Here is a 6,456-nt window from a genome sequence, read left to right as displayed (position 1 = left end):
CCTCCCCTGCTGCAGCAAACCATCACTTTCTGTCAGCTTTTGAGCAACAACTGCTGCTCTAGGCCAGGCTAATTCCAGCCCTCGTGGGTTTGGGGCTGTTTGTTCTCACCCAGCAGTAGCAAACAGGTAGTTTTGGAGAGAGGCATCAAAATAGATAAATGCAGAGGAGGGATTTCTGCTGCTCAGACTGGATTTGTGCTACCAGTGAGGGGTCCCTGGGTCAGGTTTACCAGGCTCTGGCTCAGAACTTGGACTTTGCAGCTGAACAGGCAAAAAAACCCCACATGAGCCAGTTCATTTGTCTGTTTCTTTGGGCAAAACCAGAGCTCTTGGTTGCAACTCCCCCTGCCCTGACCTCTGCGCCCAGGACAGTGCCTGCAGCTGGGGCTGCAGCCTTTCCCCCATTCCATCCTCCCCTCTCCTGAGCTTGGAGCTTTGCAATAACTCAGTTACTTGACAAATCAGAGGAGTCAGGTCGGGGAGGAAATCAGCCCTTTCCATAGTTGTGATTTTCATCAGACATGGCAGGACCAAACCAGCAGAAAATGGAGAAGAACCTTTCCCTTCCCTGCTCCTCTTAATGCCCATCCCAGCCAGGCTTGTTCTCGTGGTGGGGCTCTGATCTCGCCGGAGACCTCCCAGGCTCCTGGGATGGGTTCGCTCCTATCCCTGGGTGAAGTTCAAAGCTTTCCCTCCCTTGCCTGCCCCTGCAGCCGCGGGGTGTTTAATGTGCGGCCGGCGTTCCCTGCACGCCGGCGCCCTGCATTTGAACCGCTGCTTTTCAGCTCTGTCTGAAAAGGAGCCGGCGCGGGGCCTCTCCTCTTAATTGCGGAGGAGGTGAACATGGAAAAGCCTCAGGCTGTTGCTAATGCAGGCGAAGGCGGCTGCTCCAGAGGCAGAGCCTTCCTTCTTCCAGGCATCCTCCCAGCGGGGTGGTACCCGACCCGGAGCTCTCATCCTGGGCATGCTGAGAAACCCACTGCCTGGTGCTGTTCCCACTTCCAGGCTGGTTTTTAGGCTGACAGGTCAGATGGGAAGGGGAAAAGATCCTTTATGGAAGCTGGAGAAGGAGAAGATGCTCCCAGAGGCTGATGTCTCTAGACATCAGGACCTCAGGGATGGCGATGGGTCCTGCCAGAGCTGGGTGTGGACCCTCATACCAAACTGGCACTTGCCTTTTCAGGCACTCGGTGACCCCTCTGGCTGCTTGTTGGGATGCTCAGTGCCCGGGGGCTTTGGCCGCAGGCGAGGGCACTCCTTCCTCTCTCTGTCGGCTCCGGACGGGATTGTGCAGCGGGGTGAGAGTAAAGCAGCATTTCCTCATCACCCAAGGGCTTTGCGGGGCTTGGATGTGGCTGGGGTGGGGGATGAATGGGAGGAGCCGGGGCTCCGCTAACCTGATTAACCAGGTTAGAAACCAACCTAGCAAAACCCCCTTAGCCGGCTCTCGCTGCAACCTCCCCCCGCGCTCCCCGGGCACGGCTGGTCCTGAGGGGAATCCCCTCCCAGCCTCCTGAATCCGAGACCAGACAGGGGAGGTGGGATGCGACGGTGGGCATCGTGCCTCTGGCTCCCGGGACCGGGTAAGTTCCATCCCCTCGGAGCACCACAGCGCCTTCGGTCCCATTCCCCCTTCCCAGTCCTCCCTGGCCCCACAGGCAGGCTGAGCATCCCCCTCCTCCTGAGCACTTCATCCCCCATTCCAGTGACGCCTGTGATGAGTGTCTGGGGGTTTTTGGAGCGTGAACTCGTCAGGATGCAAATATTCCTTGGCCTGGTGCTGGCACACGGGAGTGAAGTTGAAGCCTCAGCAGCAACCACCAGAAATCCTTCTGGAATCTCTGCAGGGGAATTTTCTCTACCCAAACCACAAGTGGTGCTGGAGCTTGGCCACAGGGATAAGAGCCAGCAGTGGTGGGGAGGGGGCTGCTGTGTCCTGTGAAGGTTTGGCCACTGGAATCTAATCTCACAGGATTAGATCCTAGAGGATATCCCACCCTGTGCTGGGAGTCTGGGTGTGCCCAGCATGACTCTCCTCCAGCCCCAAGTGGTGTGAGCTTCCAGTAGGTGCCCAAAACCACAGGGCTCTCCTCAAAACAGGTTTCTTGCTATTTGGGAAGCCTCCAGGATAGCTGCAAAGTGGGAGGCACGGAGAGCACTCCATTCCCTGCACCCTGTCTCAGCTCAGGGTGCACTTGGGGAACTGATGAAAATACAGAATTAAAACCAGCAATAGCAAGTTTCCACTTCCCCTTCTTGCTTGCTGCCGACCCACCTCAGGGCTGCTTGGAAAGGCAAACTAAAGCCACACTGGAGGTCAGGCAGGGGGAGCAGAGGGTTTGTTTGGCTCTCTGCAGGGCCCAGAGTTTCGAAGAGCCAAAATGAGTCACTGACCCTCATCTCAATAAGCTTTTCCCAGCAGCTGTGGGCAGGAGGGAAGCAGATTTCCCAGTAAAGGCATTTTTTCCTAGAATGACTTTCAGCATCTTAAAAGAAGTGATATCTCACAATGGGAATCATCCACCCGAAAGCTCTCCGGGCATCAGGGATGCCCAAGAGGAGCGGGATGATGTGCATTCCCTCAGTGCATCCCAGCAGCTGCTCTGGCTCAGCCCAAGGGAGGCAGCCCCGGGAGGATTCCTCTATTTCCTGTGCCCAGGCTTGGGGTTTTCTCTGCAAGAACCAAAGAAATAACAACCTGATTCCACCTGCTCACGACCTTCTCACCTCCAAATATTTGCCGCACCGACCCCAGCAGTGGAGAAGCTGGGATGGGACCCCCCCACCTGGCAACAGGCTCCCTCTCCACCCTCCCAGAAAGTTCTTACTAAACTCATTGGATGAGATTGAGTCACTGAAGTACCGTGACATCACTGGTGGTTTCTGAGACCGAGAAGCCGCACTTCCTGTTGTGCCCAGGCTCCTATAGATACAGACACGTACGGATAGATGTGAGCTTTTAGCCAGCAATCAAGTTCCCTCTCCTTCCTCCTCCCCAGCATCGCTTCCCTCAACCCTCTGCTCTCTTTTCCAACTCCAGCAGCGAGGACCGGCGGCGGAGCTGCAGAGCTGGATCCCACTGAGAGGATGAAAACATGGGGCTCAAGTTATCCTGCCTGAAAGGTAAGTTTTGGGTGGGATGTTGGGGTGTCTCCTGCTCTGTGAAGGCATCTGGGGGATGGTCGTACATGGAGGAGCTTTAGGTGTGGGTAGGACTGATGGGGTTTGGGATCAGAGTGGTATTTATGAAGTCCCTCGGGTGACCTGTTGTACTTGCACCACCCAGAGATGATTTTCCCAGCCCTATCAAAAAATAAAAGCTCATTTTTACTCTTGTTCTGCATCCTCTGCTCTGGAGAATCCATGGGTTAAGAGCATCCCTCAGTAAATAGGTGGGTTTTCCTTTGAGGTGGGAAAGGGCCTTCAAAATCATGGATAGGCTGCTCAGGGATGCATGGAAGGGATGCCTGGGGTCAGGCCACAGGCCTGGGGTCCCAGCCCCTGACCTCCAGGCTGACCCTGAGTGTCCTTCGCTGCTCCACTCTCCCCAGGGACACTCCAACCCAGGAGTTTTCCCCCCAGCTTTAATTTTCTTAATGGATTTAGGCTGGGAATGGCATCACAGATATCTGCGCAGGGTGAAAGTGGGAGCTTTTAATGCTCCTGGCCCGGCAGGGCGAAGGCTGGATGTTGCATCTCCCATTAGCTCTGCATCCCAGTGGCCCATATTAATCATCCTTGGGGTTCTTAGGGATGGGAGTTAATGAGTGTCCCTCTCTAAGATGCAGGGCTCCCTGTTCCCTGGCTTCTTGCAAACCTAAATTTGGTGAGATGCTGATTGTGATGGGCACAGAGCTGAATGCATCACCCAAAACTGAGCACTGCACCCTCCACGCATCAGGGATGCTGGAGGAGGGGAGTGTGTTCTAGGAAATTTGGGGGTCCCACAACCCCCCCCAGCCCAACATGGGGTAACTGAAGAGGGGAAGCAGGCAGCCAGGGAATGCCCACCCTGACCTAAATCCAGGACAGAGCCTCAAAATATCCCCCTGTGCCTCCAGACCCCTCAGATGTGCTTGGAGTCTACAATAAAAGAAAAGACCCTCCTGCTTTTCCAGCTCCCTTATGTAAGGCAGGGCTTTATCCTTAATTAAAAAGAGATTAAAAATATCAGTGTCTGTCCCCTCCGGGCATTTTCCTGCTTGGGAAGAGCTGAAACCTCCCTGGATGCCGCCTGTGCCGCGCGGGGCTTTTCTGCTGATTAAAAAAGCAGATTAAAGCGATCTGTTCCCTGGAGGGGGGTGGGCAGGCGGCCAAGGGGGGATCCACCTCTGTGAAACACCCCAAAATCCAAGTGGGAAGGAGGTGCGAGGTGGGGTGCCTGTGGATTCTCAAGTGTCTCATACGGGGATTACACAGAGGAGGGTGGGGAGGTGTGGGATGTTGCAGCATCTCCTCCTGCCCCTGCTTTATCCCCCCAAATTCCACAGGCTTGAAGACGTGTGTGAGCAGTGGGAACGGCAGCGACCGGCCCCCGACGGCGTCCTCGGGGGAGAAGCACCTGCATGTGCCCTCCATCATCGTCACGCCGCCCACACCCACGGGGACCATCCTGTCCCGAGAGGGGCGGAGGGCAGGGGGGCCGTACCCGTGCAGCCAGTGCTGAGTGGGGACAGGGGGGACACCATCCCGGCGGGATGTGTCCCTGCTCCGCTGGGATGGAGCCACGGCCTCCAGGATGCGACTCATCCGGATCCGGCACCCCGGGAGCTCTGCAGGGACACACGTGGCACCCACACGGGTCGGTTTGGACAACAGTGACTAGTTTTTCTCGCTTTTCCTAACAGCACCGTGGAGGGGGTGGCACTGCGTGGATCCCCCTGGTGAATAAAACCCCTGGGGTTCTGCTCCCCCAGTTTGGCACCGGTTTGGCTGTGGGTGGTCTGTCCCCCAAAAGCACCCTGTCACCACCGCCCTGGAGCTGACTTCGTGGCCAAAAGTGAGGTCCCCCCTCCCCACACAGACTGAAGAATCAAACAGCACCAGGAAAATGAACTCAGTGTCACCCACATCCCGCTGGATTGGCCGCATCCCGGGAGGGAGCCGGGGGCGACGCTTCCCAGGGAGCGGCAGCACCCGGAGCCGGCGGGAGAGGCGGGAGTGTGAAAGCAGATGGAAATTTAATTTTTTAATGACAGCAGCAGATGGCAAAAGACACGCGAGGGGAGGCGCAGCGTGGGGGGGACGCTCACGGAGCGCCTGGCGGAGCCGAGCACGTGCCAGCAGCACTGCGGGGGCTGCACCAGGAACGGGGGGCTGTGGGGCCCTCCTCGTGCTGTCCATGTGGGGGCGGTCTGGGGCTCCCCAGGGTTTGGCTCCCAGCCCAGCCCAGGGGCACCCTCGGGGCAATGCTCATCCCAAGGGTTGGGGTCACTCCATGGATGGTCCCAAGGCTGAACCCGAGGTGGTTTGGGAGCGGGATTGGAGAGAGATCGATTCATCTGGGGGGGTTGTTTCCGTGGGGATCTGCAAACTGGGATGCGTGTGTGTCCCCGCCCCAAATCATCCAGAAGCCACTTGGCTGGGCTGAGTGTGGATGGGTGGAGGAATGGATGGATGGATGGATGGATGGATGGATGGATGGATGGATGGGTGGATGGATGGATGGATGGATGGATGGGTGGATGGATGGATGGATGGATGGGTGGGTGGATTGATGCACGGATGGATAGATGGGTACTCGATGGTTGAGTGGATGGATAGGTGGGTGGGTAGATTGAAGCATGAAGAGGGATGGAGGAGTGGATAGGTAGCTAGATGGATGGATGGGTGGTTGAATAGAAGGTGGGTGGATGGGTGGATTGAGGCATGGATAGATGGAGAAATGGGTGGACAAATAGGCTGATGAATGAAGGGAAGGTCTAGATGGATGGATGGATGGAGGGATGGATGGATGGATGGATGGATGGATGGATGGATGGATGGATGGATGGATGGATGGATGGACACTCACCACAGTCCGTGTCACCCCCGATCGGGGTTCCGCGAGTCCCCGCCCCCTCCGCGAGGCGCTGCCGTTCCCTGCCGCCAGGGGGCGCCATGGGCGAGAGCGCGGGGGGAGGGGGCAGGGCCGCCGCGAGTCCCGCGCGCCCCGGCAACAAGTGCCGAGCGCTGATTGGTCGAGCTCCCCAGGAGGGGCGTCGCGATTGGTCCCCGTGCCTCGGGCCGGACCTGCCCCCGCCGGGCCCCGCCCAGAGAGCGCTGTGAGCTGAGCAGCCAATCAGAGGGTCGTGCGCCACGGCAACAGTGGGTGCGAACCAATCAGCGCGTGTCGGGCCACTCCAGGTCCCGCCTTCCTCTCGGAGACCGCGAAAACGCGGCGGGCGGCGGGAACGGGGCGGGGCCTGCGGACCGTGCAGCCAATCGGGTGCGAGGGCGCGCGCCCGGTACGGTCCC

The sequence above is a fragment of the Empidonax traillii genome, unplaced genomic scaffold, assembly GCF_003031625.1.
Source record: "Empidonax traillii isolate 1590-97213 ecotype Southwest subspecies unplaced genomic scaffold, ASM303162v1 scaffold13:size3042203, whole genome shotgun sequence".
NCBI classification, from domain to species: Eukaryota; Metazoa; Chordata; class Aves; order Passeriformes; family Tyrannidae; genus Empidonax; species Empidonax traillii.
This window is presented reverse-complemented; position numbering follows the sequence as displayed.